Source organism: Sesamum indicum, linkage group LG15 (assembly GCF_000512975.1).
Source record: "Sesamum indicum cultivar Zhongzhi No. 13 linkage group LG15, S_indicum_v1.0, whole genome shotgun sequence".
Lineage (NCBI taxonomy): Eukaryota > Viridiplantae > Streptophyta > Magnoliopsida > Lamiales > Pedaliaceae > Sesamum > Sesamum indicum.
Window position 1 is genome coordinate 9,918,909 of NC_026159.1, and position 18,356 is coordinate 9,937,264.

Below are 18,356 nucleotides of genomic sequence, written 5' to 3' on the forward strand. Positions count from 1 at the left end.
ACTAAATTTTGACATAAATTTATAAATAATAAAATAGATTGCATAATGCATAGTATGTATTTTGATATAAATATAAAACACAAAAATAGATAAAAAAAATCATAAGTGAATTACTTGTCAATTTAAAAAAAGTATAACGTAATACAAATATATATTAAAATATAACATAAAGTTTATATATGTCATATTAAATAATAATTTTAGTTAAAAAAATATTTTGATATACTAAGTTGTTGATTACATTATTTTTGTATAAAAATTAAATGTATAAATAAAAGTACCATAATTTATTATTATTCAAAATAAAATATATGATATTGATTAATAATTATAATATATGGTCAATTTTGATTATAAAATTGATCGAATATTAAATATATAAAAAATTTCAAAAATAAAAAAATATATAAAAAAAAGGCCAGCTCGTGAGCCAGACACAACTGAGCTCGAGCTTGAACTCAAAATTGAGCCGGATCGCGAAGCTCGCGAGCCGGCTTGACTCATCTACCACCCCTAGCTTGAGGCACGTTTACGGATGCTTTGAGGTGGAACTATCTTGGTCGAATCTCATTGACAAGAAACTCAGTTATGGGAACTGGATTCTAACCTTTTAGGGTAGGAAATGTATTGGCGTCAATGCAGTAGGACTCACTGGTTAAGGAAAGGGATATGAACACTTCGTTCTTTCATGAGAAGGCAAGCATGCAGAGACGGGCGACTGTAATACATTGACTGAGGGTCGATGATTGGTCTTGGGTTCAGAATCAGAATGCTCTCCAATGTTTAATGGAGTGCCATTTCTCAAAGGTGTTTGCTTCTAACAACCCATCAATCACAGAGATTGAGAGACACACAAAACACCTTACTTGTAGAATTGACTATGAGTCGGCCCAAACTTTTGCCTGACTGTTTACCAAAGTGGAGGTAATGAAAACACTATTTCAAATGGTCCCGTTGAAATCTCCAGGGCCAGATGGTATATCGCCTTTAAGTTTTTTAGCTTTTGGTAGTCGGTTAAATAGATGTCATTCCTTGTATGCTTTCCTTAATAATCTTGTGATGCCTCCTTGTTTAAATGACATCCACATTATCCTTATGCCCAAATGTCATAAGCCTGAATCTCTCTCCTAATACTGGCCTGTTAGCCTCTGCAATGTGATTTATAAAATTGCCTCCAAATTCATTAAGAATAAATTAAGTCATTCTGTCATTCCATTATTTCACCTACCTAAGTTGCTTCTGTCCCGGGCTGGCTTATCACGGATAATTTTTTAGTGGCTTACAAATTGAACCACTTTATGAGGAATAAGACCTGGGGAAAAAAGGGCACATGGCTCTAAAACTAGATATTAGCAAGGCTTGTGACAAGGTCTAGTGGAATTTTCTCAAGCAGGTCTTACTTAGGTTCTATTTTCCACCACGATTTAATTGAGTTTATCTTGTGTGTTTCATCTATTAAATATTTTTTTTTATTGATGGTTTTGAGTTTGGTTCTCTCACCCCCCCAACGGGGCCCCCATTAAGGGGACTTGTCATCACCTTACTTGTTTCTCTTTTGTATGGAAGCCCTCAGTTCCTTGATTAGTAGAATGGTGCTGATGGGTGTCTTGCAAGGGGTGAAAATCTATAGGGAATGCCTTCCATCTCTCACATTTCATTACAAAAAAAATATGCTTTTTGCCACCAACTTTTTGGTCACAATAAAATACCTGTAGTAAATGTTGTTTTTTATTACAAAATTTTGAGCGTAGCAAATATACCAAGCAAAATGCCATCGTTTAGGGTTTTTGTCATGATTTGAATTGGTTACTAAAAACAATCGTAGTTTATAAGAGAAAAAGGGCATAAACGACGTCATTTTATGACTTTTTGCAACAAATATTGCTTAGTTGGTTACTGTATTTTTTTATCTTGGGGTGCAGCTGTTACTGCCATTTCGGCCATTTTGACATCGTATTTTTGTTCGCAGATGACACACTTATTTTTGGTCTAGCGAGTATGAAGGCTATGTAGGGTATTCTCTAGTTGTTGGACACCTATGCTCAGGCTTTGGGACAAGCTATAAACCCCAACTGTTCCTCTGTTATATTTAGCTGGAATGTGGATGGTGTGCTACAAGACCAGGTGGCGGGGGGGTGTTAGGACTCCCAAGGGCCAACCAACATGACCTTTATCTTGGCCTCCCTATGATTGTTGCCAAATCTTGTAGAGCTGTGTTTAACTCTTTGAGAGATCAGATTTGGGGCAGGATTAGTGGGTGGAATGAGAGGTTGTTATCCCAGGCGGGGAAATGATTTTTTTATCAAAGTAGTCCTCCAGTCAATACTGACGTGTGTTATGGGCGTCTTCCAGTTGCTGGAGAAGGTTATTCAGAATATCCAATCTTTATGTGCGGACATTTGGTGGCACAATCGTGGGCAATGGAAGGTGAATTAGCTACCTTGGACCAAGCTTTGTCCTCGGTCTTTAGTGAATGGATTAGGATTTTGTGAACTCCGGGCTTTCAACCAAGCTATGCTGGCCAAACAGTTTTGGCAAATCCTCACTTCCCCGTGCAGTCTCATTTCCCGTTTGCTTAAACCCTAGTGCTTTCTTCACACTTCCTTTCTTGACGCGTCTCTCTCTTCCTGGCCATCCCTCACATAGAGATGCTTGTTGTTAGACTCGTTTTGGTGGTAGGGCTTCATTGGAAAGTTGGGTCAAGTGAGTCGCTTAATGTCTCGTTCTCACCATGGCTCGAATAGGCCTCATCCTTTCGCTCAATCACTAAATGGCTGCTAACTATCCCAGCCTTCTTATCTCTTTGTTGATTAATCATCACCTTGGGGAATGGCAGTTGGAGAAGCTTAAGGAGATCTTCCTCCCAATAGATATAGAGTTGATCACATCTATCCCTCTTGGACGGACCAATCAGCCTGATTTTTCACAGTAAATGGCAGTTTTTCAGTTCGAAGCACCTACACTTGGCATACTCTTTGCGGGAGACAACATCATCTACATAGCTCGATCATGGAAGTTCGTTTGGGCTCTGCGGTTCCTCCCAAGGTATGCTTGCTTGCTCAAAAAGCTTGTCGAAATGCCATCCTTACTTCCCTCAATTTGCAAAATTGAGTTCTGGTGTATTTCGGGGTTGTCCCTTGTGCGAATGTGATGACGAGGATGTGATTCATGTGCTGATCGTATGTCATTTTACCTGTCAATGCTGGGCCCTATCTCATATTTGATGGGATATGGTGAGCAACTGCCGAGGGAGTGTAGAGGAGCGGATGAGGTATATGTGGGAGGCTTTCTCCGGTGACGAGCTCTGTCACTGTTTATGATTTTTTGAAATTTGAGGAAGAACTGAAATGGGATTCTCATGTGTAATAAACATTAGGACCCCCACGAGGTTGTGAGTGGTGCCTTTGGGTTCTTCGTTAATTTCCACAGCTCTCGCTCGGGGATGATTCAAAGGTTTGTGGGGAGGTTTGGTGCAGACGGTCTCCTCCTTTCGAGGTTGGGTGAAGATCAATTGTAATGGTGTGACTTTCGTGGGAGGTTTAAAGGGGAGTTGGGGTGTCGTGGACCAGTTCAGCTCTGGAGATTGTTCTTGGGCCTCCTATCGTGTCAAGCAGCCTATTCCCTAAACATATTGAGACCATGGCGGCAAGAGAAGCAATGTGTCTTTCGAGTCGGTGTGGATGGCGTTCTGTCATTGTGGAAGGTGATTGTGCATCCCTCTTACTTAAATTGAAATAATGTTCGGGTTTGCCTTTTCATGTACTTTCTCCTTTGTTCGTCGTACTAGCAATAGAGTGGCTCACTCTATAGTCCGATTGGTCGGAGCCTTTACTGTGTGCTCTTTGGTCCCTCCATCTCAGTTATTGAGTCTTTGCATTCTGATTTAGTGAATGAATGATTGGAACAACATAAGCACGAATTGGAGGAGCTTTGGAGATGAAGGATGTCCTGTGGAAGAAAAGAAGCCAGGCTTTGTGGTTGGCGGAGGGGGACAGGAACACGACCTTTTTCCATAGACAGGAAACTCAATGGCGCTGGGGCAAGACAATTAAGAGCCTTAAAGATGGGCAAAAGTGGCTTTCTTCGGAGTCAGCCAGGATTGAACCTGTAATACAAGACTATTTCTCTCACATATTTTAGTCTATTAACCCGGAAGCCCGCACAATAGATGATTGCCTCCAATATCTCCAGCCTACAGTCACCGACGACATGAACACGGTGTTGTTCCGGTTGTTCTTGCCAAAGGAGGTCAAGTAGGCTCTCGATCAGATGCACCCATGAAGTCTCCGAGGCCTGACAGTATGTCCCCTATTTTCTTTCAAAAGTTTTGGCACATAGTTGGCAAGATACAATCAACTTCATCTTACATTTTTTAAATGAGGGTGTCCCAGATCTTGCTATTAACACTACTCACATTGTTATGTTACCTAAATGTACTGACCTGGAGATGGTTAAGGATTTTAAGCCCATTAACCTTTGCAATGTAGTCTATAAGTTAGCATCTAATATCCTAGCTAATCAGATCGAACCATGATTGGGCCTTGTTATCTCTGAACATGAGTCTGCTTTTGTACCATGCTGCTGCCTCATCTATGATAATGTCCTAGTGGCACCTGAGCTTAATCACTTCCTAGCTAATAAGTATTGGGGTCAATCCGATCACTTGTCTCTGAAGCTAGATATCAATAAGGCGTACGATCATATGAAGTGGATGTTTCTTGAATGAGTGCTCCTTAGATTAGATTTCCATGTGAAATTTGTGAATTTGATCGTATAGTGTGTTTCTATAGTGTCCTACTCCTTTCTGCTTAATGGTTCACAGTTTGGGTGCTTGAAGGTGAAAAGGGTGCTCCGATGAGGAGAGCCCCTTTCCCCTTACTTGTTTTTATATTGTGCAGAGGTGTTTAGCAGCCTGCTACAGGAGGAGGAGTGGCGAGGGATGATCCGGGGGGTCCATGCTAGGAGAGGGGGTCTTAGAGTGTTTCACCTCCTGTTCATAGATGATACACTTATTTTCTGCCAAGGCACTAGGGAAGCGGTACTCTATGTTAGGGAAGTGCTGCGCCGTTTCGAGGTGGTGTCGGGCTTTATGATTAATTTTGAGAAGTCGACAGGGCTGTTCAACAAGAATGTCCTAGGACCGATTTGGGAGGATCTTATGAGTAACTTGGGGGTGATTGTGGTGGATAAGCACGAACAAAACCTTGGGGCTTCCCTTCAAGGTGGGCCGGTCCAAGAGAGTTGTTTTCGACAGGATCAACGAGCGGGTATGAAAAAAGCTCCAGGGGTGGTCGGCTAAAAAGAGAAGAGTTGTGATTATTAAATTGGTCCTTCATGCATCCCAACTTATTCTATGAGTTTTTTCCAGCTCCCGGAGGGTTTATTGAATGAGTTAGACAGTATGATTGCGGCTTTCTTTTGGAACCAAGATGAGGGTCGGAAAATCCACTACATGGCATGGAGCAAGGTGTGCCGGGAAAAACAAGTTGGGGTCCCCAAAATTCATTGATTTAACGTGCTTAACACCCTATTGTTATGTAAGCAAGTATGACGAGTGTCAACTGAGCCGTCTAGTTTGCTACATAAAGTGTACAAACAGAAGTGCTTTGGTAGGACCACCTTTCTCCCGGCGCTCGGCTGCGGGAAACCATCGTACGCATGGTGGTCTTTGATGGTAGTGAGGTCGTTACTATTGGAGGGTGCACGGTGGAGTATCGGCTCGGGACGGGCAGTCCGTATTCTTGAAGACCATTGGATTCATAGACCATCCACCTTTCGATCGGTTAGCCCAACTTGCACTGTACGGCCAAACACCACTATGGACGCGCTGCTAACGGCAGAAGGGGACTGGAATGTGGAGCTCATATCGGGGGAGTTTGTGTCAGGCAACGTGGAATGCATTAGTATAACACAACTGGAGATTAAGGAGGAAGATAAGCTAGTCTGGCATTTTAGGAAGAAGGAGAGGTTAATGGTCAAGGGTGCCTACCTTCTTGCTTCTGCCTCGGCTGAGCTGTTGACAAGTGAAACTTATCTGAGTGCTTGGGACTTCATCTGGTGTGTTAGAGCAGCCCCAAAGAGTCCTGCTCTTCATCTGGAGGTACTGCCAACTTACCATCCCAAAAAAAGTGAACTTGAAACGCCGAGGGGTCATGGTGGATGACTTGTGCATCCTATGTGGTGCAAAAGAGGATGGGCTGGAGCACGTGTTACTTGAATATACCTTTGCGGGACTGATATGGGTGTTATCGCATTGGCGTGGACGCATGGATTCAACAGGCTTACGTTGGGCCAGATAGTGCAGAGTTTGCCAAGTTTCTCACACTTGCTGGGTGCTTAGGTGCAATCGAAATCGATCCATTTTCGAAGGCATTCGGGAGGAGGTAGCGGTGTGATGGGTGTTGTGGTCGAAATGGGGTCATCTTGTCGTTCGCCGGCTTGATTTGCTGTTTCGGGCTTTCCTATTGGTTTCTTTCATTTCACTTATGGATTCTAAAAGTGGATACTTGTTGGGTTTTCTAATATAATGCCTGACGGTGTTTCACTAAAAAAAAAAAAAAGAAAAATTAAAAATTCATTAAACATAGAATTATTTAAACTTATTTATCTAAATTATTTTTTCTTTCACCATCCAAATATTTTCTTAACTAGAGATGATTATAAATTACTTAACTCAAGGGTCGTTTACTTTTATGTGTGGAGAAAATATTGAATACGGACTGAACGCATTAGTTGTAGGATATAATGAATTAATCCGATTTACAAAGTATTCTAAGAAAATGACAGCGAATTAATTAATTATAAAAAACCCACATTTTAAGAAAATTATAAAATTCAATGATCATTCGTTCGTCTGGATTTAAAAATCATGGAGTGTGTTAATTCTGAACTTACAATTAATAATTATGGTTGTGATTTTGTTCAAGTTCACTTATAAGAAATAAAAAAACTAATTTAGTCTTTAACTTATACACAAACTACTGAATTAATTAATGATCATCTTATAATATTTGAAACAAGATAAATATATTAATGAACATATCATAAGAACAAATAAAAATAAATTACACCAATACTTCTAAAATTAGATTTAATTATTATATATTTATATATTAATCCCTATTTTTTACAAAATTACAAGTGCATACCATCTGAAATTGCAATTAATTATGATTTATATCAACATCCTCTCATGAACAAAACCTTAAATCAAGTTTTGGTTTAAAAATATAAAGTATAATAAAAATACCTAATATATAAAAATTATGTATGTAAAAGTTGAATGATAAAATAATATTTCTATAATAGTACACTTCGAAAAATCACCACTAAAACCAAAATTGAACTAAATATCAATTTTCAAGAAAATAAAAATTAAATAATGAACCGAATTTTTGAATTTGATTTCAGTACGTAATGAATTTTTTTATTTTGGTCCGATTCGGTCTGTTTGCCAATTATGTATACCCTAGCCCTTAACAATTGTACTTATAATTTTATATATATATAAAAAAAGGAAGAAGTGATTATTGGAAATGTTAATATAATTTATCCAAATTAAAAAGAACAAAAACTATAGAGTTGAAAGAAAAATTCTTATCTAAATCAGATTAGGCAAAACCAAATTAATTGTATAGTAAGTGTGGTACACTTACTATGTAGTTTGTCATTTTTTTTGATACACCAATCACACGCCAAGTGTAGAAGTGACATATATCAACTAAACACATAATGTGGACGTTTGTTCGTTGGTATTTCTACTTTCATATGACATGTCATGGATTCAACTTCAAAATTCAATGATTTTTGTAAAAAATGCATTATCTTTATTTTATTTTAATTTTTTTTACTGAGTTGGACCCATAATCAGTCTATATTAGGTCAATGGAGAACCCATATTAGGCCCATTAAAAACCCATATCCAACCCAAACGAAATATAATTTTATTTAAACTTCACCCATGCCGGCCCATTTTGAATTATAACATGCAACTCAATCAAAAATGAGTTGGATTGGGTTTGAACCCATAGGTCTTTACCCATATTGACACTTCTGGATAACACTAGAAAAAATATGATTTTTCGTTACAGTTAATCACTATAGCAAAAAAAATTATGATAAATAAAAATCCACCAAGACTTCGTAACGGCCATTAATTAGCCATTGTTTCTGCAGGTGTGATCAAAACATTAGCCATGCCCAAAATCATGACAAATATTTTGGCTATATCTAAAAACCGTGTGGACTATTGATAAATCGTGGTAAAAATTTAAGCTTTTGCTTTAGTTTTATTTATCCGTGGTTAATAGTATTAATTTACCATAATTTTTAAGTCGTGATCATTATAATATAGCAAAAACTCAATTTTTTTTATAGTGCAAGTACATTACACCTACGGTATAATTGTGTATTTAGTTCAAATTTAACTAACCCCGATTCAGATAAGAATTTCAGGAGACTACTTATTGCAAGATAAAACAATCAATATCTCTAAATTTCTACCAATTATAACAAAAACCATTCACGAAACATATGGTAATAGAAACTATTATTTCAATTTTTTGGACGAGTGCCTCTCTCCTATAATCCTATTAGACACTCATCTCGACAAGAAAGTCATTGCAAGAATTGGAGGTTTCCTCGAGGCGATTGAGTCCCTGCAGTGTTCCCTCGTTGGAAGCACTGAAAGACGCAATTACAATGAAAAGAGGTCGGCCCACGACTTCCTCCTCTCCTCTCACACCATGTCCTAATCAGGCAGTTTCCTCCGACAGTGCTCCCACATACGTTAATGCAAGAATCGGGTTTCACTTCAATGCAGGGATAGGGTAGGTCCATGGTGCAAATCTGACCTCCGCATGTTCCTGCAGAGACGAGAGCAGCAGAGAAAACCAAAGATGCGTGAAACAGTGCCAGCAACTTTGCTGCTGCCATGGATGGTTGTGAATTAGGGTTGGAGAAATATATATCACCCATATATATATATATATATATATATATATAGAGGATTGTGCATAATAATGAAGATGGTGTTGTTGTAATCTTGTTGTCTCATTAGCCTTTTTTGACTATATAAATTTTACTGATAAAGTTGGAGATTTGAGATTGCAACCATATGTTCGGAAGATTATATGATAGTTTCTTGTGAATTGTGTGATGGTCAAAAAATGTAAGAAATTATCTAATCTAATTTTTGTAAGGTTTATTTTTTTTTTTTAGCTTTTGATTTGATAAATATTCATGTAATTATGTTTTTTTTGGAGGTATTTGATTTGTCAAATTAAAATTATCAAAATTAATTTCTATAATTGTACCAGTAGTGGAACCAGGTTGAATTCCAAGGTAACTAGTTAAGAGTTAATTTCTATATTAGCCATGAAACATGAATGTTTACTTCAAAAAAATGAAATTAACAATTAAAAGCCCAAAATAAAATGGCTAACATATATAATTGGATCCCAAAGCAAAGTCCATAAAAAATTTGAACTTTAAATGTTCCCAGTAGTACCATACTAAATTTGGGCCTTGTGCGTCGCGTTGTGATGGATCCATTCAAAATAAATACAAGCATCTTTTTTTTGGATTGGCTAAATTGAGCTAAAAATATGTTCAAGAACAACCCATGAAAAAACCTAATTTAAGTCCAAGTCCATGGTGTTCAAGCTCAATAGATGTGGCCCAAATTGTTGTAGCCCTACTCATACAGGTCTTCCACCACTCAAGTCAAGAGGACATACAATATTCCTCCACACTACACACAACACATAAGACAAGAAGTCACAACAAAACAAATGACCCAAGTCTAATACTCTTTACCACAATAAAGTACTGCAACTGGGAAGGCTCCGCGTCTTTCTTGGCATTAAAGCTTCAAACTTTGATACCAAATTTCAAGGTGATACATAATTTCCTCTACAAATCCAGAAGAGATTACACATCCACGTCGAAAAACAAGCTTTCAGCTTTTGGATAGATATTTGGAGCAACGAATCAGGAGAATATCTTTTTATAGAGATTGTATCCACTATCATCTACATCAATAAAATTTATCTTTTCCATATATTCTTTTTATCTTGTAATTACTTTTGCAGATATGAAATTTTATAGGAACAAATTTCTGACGCCCAGCACAATTTCTGCCCCTCATCTCTTATTCCCACGTCAAAGTTCAAGTCATCACTTGTAATTGCTCAATGGCACCCAAGAAAGATCAAGTCGCCATGAATGACAAAAACATTGTCAACACCGTTGATCAGTCTCCACGGGGGGCAAGATCGTTGGGGGGCAAGATCGTTGGCACGACCCTTTCAGGCAGTTCAAACTTGGAAAACTACTGAGATCAATTCAAAATCTACTCCTCTCGCTATATATCATCCCTACCATGATGACCGACAAGACTACAATAGAGGAACAACTTGCAAAAATAGTTGAAGCAATTGCTACCTCCAAAAAAAATCATCAAGGACGAAGACTTTCAAAATCGCTCAATTAATGATCAAATAAGAGCTTACGAATGTTGAAGAATTCAACAATAGCAATAAACATGCCTCCTTCTCAAATCATGTAGAAAAAGAGAAGCAAGTGGATAAAGTACCACCAACGCATGACTCTATAAAGAAGTCTACATATTCGAAAACGTCTATTGCTGCACTGTTTGTTCAACAGTTGCAAGATATGACACCAACACTATCAAAGTTTAATATAATGCAACAACCCAAATCTCGCCCGCGTATTCTAAACCTTATACCAAGCATATCGACGCCTTGAGGATGCCGATGGGATATCAGCCAACAGAACTACAATGGTTCGATAGAAAAGGCAACCCAAAACAACACATTGCTCACTTCATTGAGACATGCAACAACGCCAGCACTAACGGTGACCTCATGGTGAAGCAGTTTATCCGATCGCTTAAAGGAAACACTTTCAATTAGTACGTCGATCTAGAGGTCGAGTAAATAGACAATTGGGACAAATTGAAAAGAAAGTTCTTAAACCGCTTCTATAGCACTTGGCGAACAGTGAGCATGGTTGAACTCATCAACATAATGTAGTGGAAGGATAAGCCAGTCATCGATTACTTCAACTGTTGGGATGCTCTAAGTCTAAACTACAAAGACAAACTTTCGGAGACCTCGGCGATATAAATGAGAATATAAGGTATGCATTGGGGCCTTGTTTATATTTTGTAGGGAATCAAGCCAAGAAACTTTTGAGGAGTTGGCTACCAGTGCCCATGATATGGAGGTGAGCATTGCCAATCATAAACCAAGATGTCCAATTGACCACTAACAAAAGGAGTCACAAAGAGATGAAAATTTTGACAAACCTGACATCAATGATTCATTGGCCATCAAAGAACTTCTATCAAATTTCATCCAAGCATGAGAAGGAGTGAAATTCCTTAAAACTAACATACGTCGCATTACAAACAAAATCTTAACAAAAGACAACTAGAAAAAATACAAAATCTTAACAAAAAAACAACTAGAAAAAATACTTACAGTAATTGGGGCTGAAATAATTTCAGCCTCATTAGTGACCTTCTTTCTTTCTTTGTCTTTTCCCGAAGGAACATCACAACAAACTATTACAAGACAACTATAAAAGATAGAAAATCTTAACTAAAACACAACCAGAAAAAATACTTACAGTAATTGGGGCTAAAATATTTTTTTCCTTTGTCTGCCACCTGCAAAAAATATCACAAGAAGCTATCAAAACTAGCAAAATACAACAGAAGTAAAAAAGAAAATTTCATAAAATTGGGAACAAATCACTTTATCTTGAGATTGTTGTGTTGAAATCCTCCCTCTCTTCCTTACATTGAGCTTTGTTGGTAAAGCTTCATCAGATCCAAATACATCAAAAGCCGTTTCTTCAACTGTCAAGTCTGTAATTTTTTCATACCACTGAGATTGATCTTTATTTAGGCATGTCCTTTCATTATGCTTCTCCTGGCCACACTTAGAGCATTTGACTGTTGTCTGTTGTCTTTTCAGTTTCATTCCATTTCCTCTTTTTTTCCTTTTTTCTTGTTTGTAATAGGCTCATCTGGATCTCTTCTTCGTGCACTGGAAGGTCTACCAATCCCAAGATCTCTTCTTCTTGAAAAGCTTGAATTAATCCTTTTTGTTTGTCAGACATAAAGACATATTCACTCTGATTTTCAATACCCAAATCAGTTTTCAACAAAATCAGAAACCATTCCCAAGTTTCCCTTGATTCTGTGTTTACAACAGTACATGCAATTGGGTAAAGATTGTTGTTTGGGTCTACCCCTACTGCAGCTAAAAGAATTCCCCCATGAGGCCTCTTTAAGTGGCACCCATCAACACCAATTATCTTCCTACACCCCTCCTTGAAACCAATTTTCATTGCTGAAAAACAAACATAAAACTTACTGAATCTGTTTTCCCCTCCCACATCTTCAGTCTCCACAATGACAGTGCTACATGAATTGGTTCTTCTAATCTCATCTGTATAATCCCAAAGTCTTGTGTTTTGGTACTCAGGACTTCACTCAAGTTTTTTCAATGCTTTCCTTTTGGCCCTATAGGCTTGATCTTTAGAGTTATGACATCTAATCTCATTTATAGAATCCACTCTAAAACCCTTCACAGACCTCTTGAGATCAGATTTGACAAAAGATATTTATCACAGAGCCAACTAGACTTTACATTTTTAAGATTGAAAGTCTTGGCACACTTGTGTTTAGGGTTGTAATCCCTAATTTGAAAAGTGCATTCATCTTTTACTTTACGAGCATGTAACCTCCAATCACAATTTGTATCACCACATTTAGCATAGTATCTGTTTGGGTCACTTTTTGTGCAAATTATATGTCTTCTTATTTTAATTGCATGAGAATGAATAACCTTTCTAAGCTCACCCTTTGTGCTAAACATCATCCCCAATGTAAATGTTGGATCAAATTTTTTAGTAGGATTAAAAATAGGGTAGCTAGATTCACTTTGCTCATCATCACTGACTTTATTTTCATTTAGATCAATTTCATCACCCATAGTATCTGTTTCACCGTCATCACTAGACCCACTTAGACCATCAGAGTTGTTTTCATCATCAACAGGTAAATCTGATGTTGTTTTATCATCCACATAATCATCAAATAATTTGTCATCATCATCTACCTCTGTTGATAAATCATAATCAGAACCAAACAAGTTTGCATCCTCATCTACATCATTAACATCATCTATTCTACCCCTCTCCTCATCCACATGAATAGCCTCCTCCCTTCTACCCTGCTCACTATCCTCATCTACATCAACACCAACCCCCAAGTCATCAAACATCTCAACATATACAGGAACATCCCTAGCATGCCTGTACTCCCTCCCCAACTCCAAACACTGTGAATCTGTAGTTAGGAGCTGAAAATCAATTTTTACTTTCTTATAGTATCTCTTATCACCAACCAACTCTAATTTATCACAGAACAGATTGAGGTTTGCAAAACATAGGTGAGTTGACTCTACATAGTCAAACTTAGCAATCTCACCACCAATATAATAAGGTACAATACAATTACTTGCCCCCAATAATAATATGTGACAGTAGTTGAACTACTGTCAGGATCTGTAAATAAAAAAGTAAAAAAAAAATAATACTAAATCAGAAATATCACCATCACCAACAGACTAAGCAAAAAACAAATAAAAAGAAAATAAAAATATATTAAGGTTCATTGAGTAATGAATAGCAACAAAAAACAATCAGAAGATTCCTACTAGTTTACAGATTTCATGAAATCATAGTCATTGATTTCAGAAGATTCCCTACTAGTTTACACAAGTGGCTGAAACATTAATAAAAGTTGAAAAATAAATAGCATTTTACAACTACACATACTAAAAATAGAAAAAATAAAAAAAATTAATTTCTTCATGCCCCACATACTGATATAGAAATATTATATATGCATAACATGCTCCCACGTGTTTTCCCTCGAACAATTAAAATGTGCACGCAGTAGGAGACCAAAAGGGGTCACAAAATGCATATTATATTTAGGAGGGGGAAAGGGGCAATGGGGGACCACAGACAAGAAGCAGCAAACTTACGGCATAAAGGAGGTGGGAGGTTTAGGTGTCGTTTACTTCGTATAACCACCATTTTCTCACCTTCTGTACACTCTATTCGCCGTTTTTCTTGCTTAATCTTCTTCTTCAGGTGTTGTGATCAAAGATTAGGGTTGGGGATTGTTGGGGAGTAGGGTTTTTTGGTCTGTCAATTTGGGAGAGAAAGTGACAATACGTACGCGTTTCAGTCTTTGCCTTTTAGTTTTGTTTTTTTTTTCTTTTTGTTTTATGTTATTTTTCACGTCATCGAGTAACTTGGCTTAAATATCCTACACCATAGCCACATCAGCAGCTTAGTTGGCAATAATTTATTACCCCCCACCACATCAGCAAAAGCCCTAAATTTGAACCCTAATTTGTGTCAAGGTAAACAGTTTCCGGTGCATTTGCAACATCCGATTGCCGTAGTCCTTCAATAGCCAAAAAAAAATTAATTCTGGAATGCTATTTGCTACACCCTTAACTACAGTCCCTGATATGCTACCCCCCTAATATACGGGGCAGTAAATGCAATTTAACCTAATTTATAAATTAGTTAATTTCAGTTAAAGAGAAAAATTGATAAAAAAAAAACCATAAAAAATAATACAACACTAGTTACAAGATATCAAGTAATAGTATTTAATTTAAGGTATAATTCATTTTAGTTTCCAATTTTTTATTTTAACTTCAAAAGAGTCTCTATCTTTTAAATTTATTTCAAATTAGTCCCTCTAACAGGTGATTTTCATATTATCATTACAAAACTTTTCATTTTGTTTAAAGAAAATCATCCACTTTTAATTTTTAACTGTAATTTGGTTCCTCACAAATAAATTTAGAATGAATGAATGAATGAAGAGCACCATTTTGGTATTTTCAATTTTTTGGCATGCCATTCAATTGATTTATTATTTTCGTTTCTGTCTTTTGTCTCCCCATTTTCTCTCTTCTTAACTTCTACGTACTTCTCTGTTTTTTTATTTAATAGTTTCTCAAACGTGCAATTTTATTCAGAAAGAAAATGAGTAAGTCCATATAATAAAAATAATAGTTGAGAAGACTAATAAGAAATATTATTATTTGATTTTTGTTGTACAAGACACTTTATTGAACAAGAAAGTCATTGCATTATTGAACAAGAAAGTCATTGCAAGAAGTGGATGTTTGGTCGAGGCGATTGAGACGGCGCCACCCAATTATGGCCTGGACGGGCGCAATGATAGTAGCATCTGCAGTGCACGTTGTGAAAAGGACCAAAGTCCATCCCATCACAAAGTGCCCCAACCAGGCATTTCGCTCCGACAACGCTCCCACATGCAGTAACGCAAGCTTCGGGTTTACGCCAACTACAGGGATAGGGTATGTTCAGCGTGCAACCCAAACTTCCGCAGAATCCACCTGAAGAACCCGCAGAGACGAGAGCAGCAGAGAAAAAAAAAAAAAAAGAAGCGTGAAACAGTGCCAGCAACTTTGCTGCTGCCATGGATGGTTGTGAATTAGGGTTACAGAAATATATATCAACCAATGTATATATATATAGAGTGAGAGAGAGAAGATGGTGTTGTAATCTTGTAATTCCTTTTTTGACTATATATTTTAGTGACAAATTGGAGATTTTAGATTGCAACCATATATTAGGAAGATTAATTATATGATAGTTTCTACTTTGTTGTGAATTATGTGATCTTGAGAAAGTATAGAATTGATGTCTCAATTAATCATGTGATCATCTAAATGTAGCAAATTATCTAATCTATTTTTTTGTAAATTTTATGAATTTTCTTTTGGGATTGTTTTAAGCTTTTGATTGGTAAAATATTCATGTAATTATGTTCATTTAAGGGTATTTGGTCAATTGTTGAAATTATCAAAATTAAGGAAAAAATACAATTTTAGTCTTGTAAGTTAAGAATTGGAGTTTTGGTCCTATTCAAATTAAAATTCGTACTTTGATCTCGTAATTTTAAAAATTGTAGCAATTTTAGTCATTTTCGCTGATTTAGCCAACATAATCCACGTCATTAGCACTAACATTGGCACCTTTTCTAAAATTATAAGATCAAATTGCGAATTTTAATTTAAATAGGACTGAAATTGCGACTCACCTAACCAACAAGACAAAAATTGCAGTTTTTTTCAAAATTAATTATTGACAAAAGTGGAACCTAGTTGAATTTCAAGATAGCTAATTTAGAGTTAATTTCAGTACTGGCCATGAAATATGGATATAATCGTTAAGTTGTGTTTTAAATATATATGTTTTTGGTATTGATATTGTCTAACCCTACAAAACAAATAGGGCTTTTTAGCAACGGAATTTCCAACAAAAAATCGTTACTGTTTTAGTTTCCCACAGCATTAGCGACGAATAAAGTGGAACAAAAAAATATTTATAACAAAATTCTGATGACAAAATATAACCACCAGATTTTTTGCAATAGAATTCCGATAGATAGACATATGTAAGTCGTCGGAACCTTTGTCAAGATGTTTGGGATGGATTGTTAAAGTTAATGACTTGACAGTTTTGTTAGAATAAAGGAAAAATTGCATAAAATCTCTTTATATTTTCAAAATTTAGTTAAAAGCCCATTTATTTTTCAAAATATTGCATATTATTCTCTCCTTCCGTTAGGTAAATTCTAACAGCATTAAATTTTTACTAAATTGATTGTTATACCCTTCTTGTAACAACTATTGATCTTTGAATTTAAAAATTAAACAGTCTACCGTTCGACTCCTCTCGTCCGGACGATTCCAACGAGGCCAAGCTTGCCCATTTTCATCGAGTAGGGATGGAGCCGGAGAAGAAGAGATAAAGGAAATTAAGTAAAATTATTTAATTGAATAAAATTTAAAAATAATAAATTATTAAATGTCTAATTTAAATATATATTGATAATTTACATATAACATTTTATATAAGTTAAAAAAACTGATATAATTTTTAGGTATTTTATATTTATTTAGTACATTTTATAAATAAATATTAAAATATATTTAAATTAAATAATAATTTAGTAAAAGCATTTAATTTAATAAAATTTAAAAATAATAAATAAATAATAATCTAATAAAAGTATTAAATTTAATAAAAATAAAATTCAAAAATAATAAAAAATATTAAATATTTAATTTAAATATATATTAATAGTTTTAATATAATATTTTATACAAATTAAAAGATATGATATAATTTTTAGGTATTTCTATATTTATTTAGTATATTTTATAAATAAATATTAAAATATATTTAAATTAAATAATAATTTAATTTAATTAATAATATATAATATTGTAAGTGTTTTTTATTTATAATCAAATGAAATTATTTAATTTAATAATATTTAAAAATAATAAAAAATATCAAATTTTTTAATATAATATTTTATCTAAGTTAAAAAAATTAATATTATTATTAGGTTTTGTTACATTGATTTAGTATATTTTATAAACAAATATTAAAATATATTTAAATTAAATAATAATTTAATTTAATTTATAATATTATAAGTGTTTTTATTTATATTCAAATAAAAGGGACAAATTGGATATTTGCCCACTTAAAACCCTATTTTTGTGTAGCATGTTTGTGGAAGGATGTTAAGTTGTATATGTAGTGGCAGAGAAGGGTATTTGGACCATTACAGTACCAAAAAAGTTGAAATAGGGTAAAAAAAAAGGCCCCCACTCTCATTTTCACCATATGTACAACACCTTCCGTCAGTTTTGGACGGATGGGGTCTTTTTTGCAGGGTTTCAAAATTCACACGGTCTCTTGTGGCTATTTATTTAACACAGTTAAGTTTTGTGCAATTTTAGCATAACACAGGGGGTATTATGGAATTTTTCCTAGAATAAATGACCAAAAGCCAATTAGACTGGCCTAAATATATTTTATTCTGATAAATTAATCGATATTATATAATTTTGTATACCTAAATAGTATTTGCTCATTTTGTTTGTCCATATTTTTACTTGAACATCATAACAAATCCAATATACCAATTGGGAACCGTGCTGTTGGGCCGCGTATTAGATGGTGGTAATGAAACCAACTGCAAAAAGATTGGATCTGAAATGTTTCAATGTCAAGGACCTCGAGAATGAGCATCAAGAGTCCTATGGAGACTTTCACTATGAGTCGCATTTAATTAGTGAGAACTATGTTTAATCGGTGAAAGATGTGGGGCGTCTATGCAATCTTGGTGAGTTTATTGACTAGATGTTGAATCAACTGAATCGACTCTCGCAGATCGCCATATGAAAGCC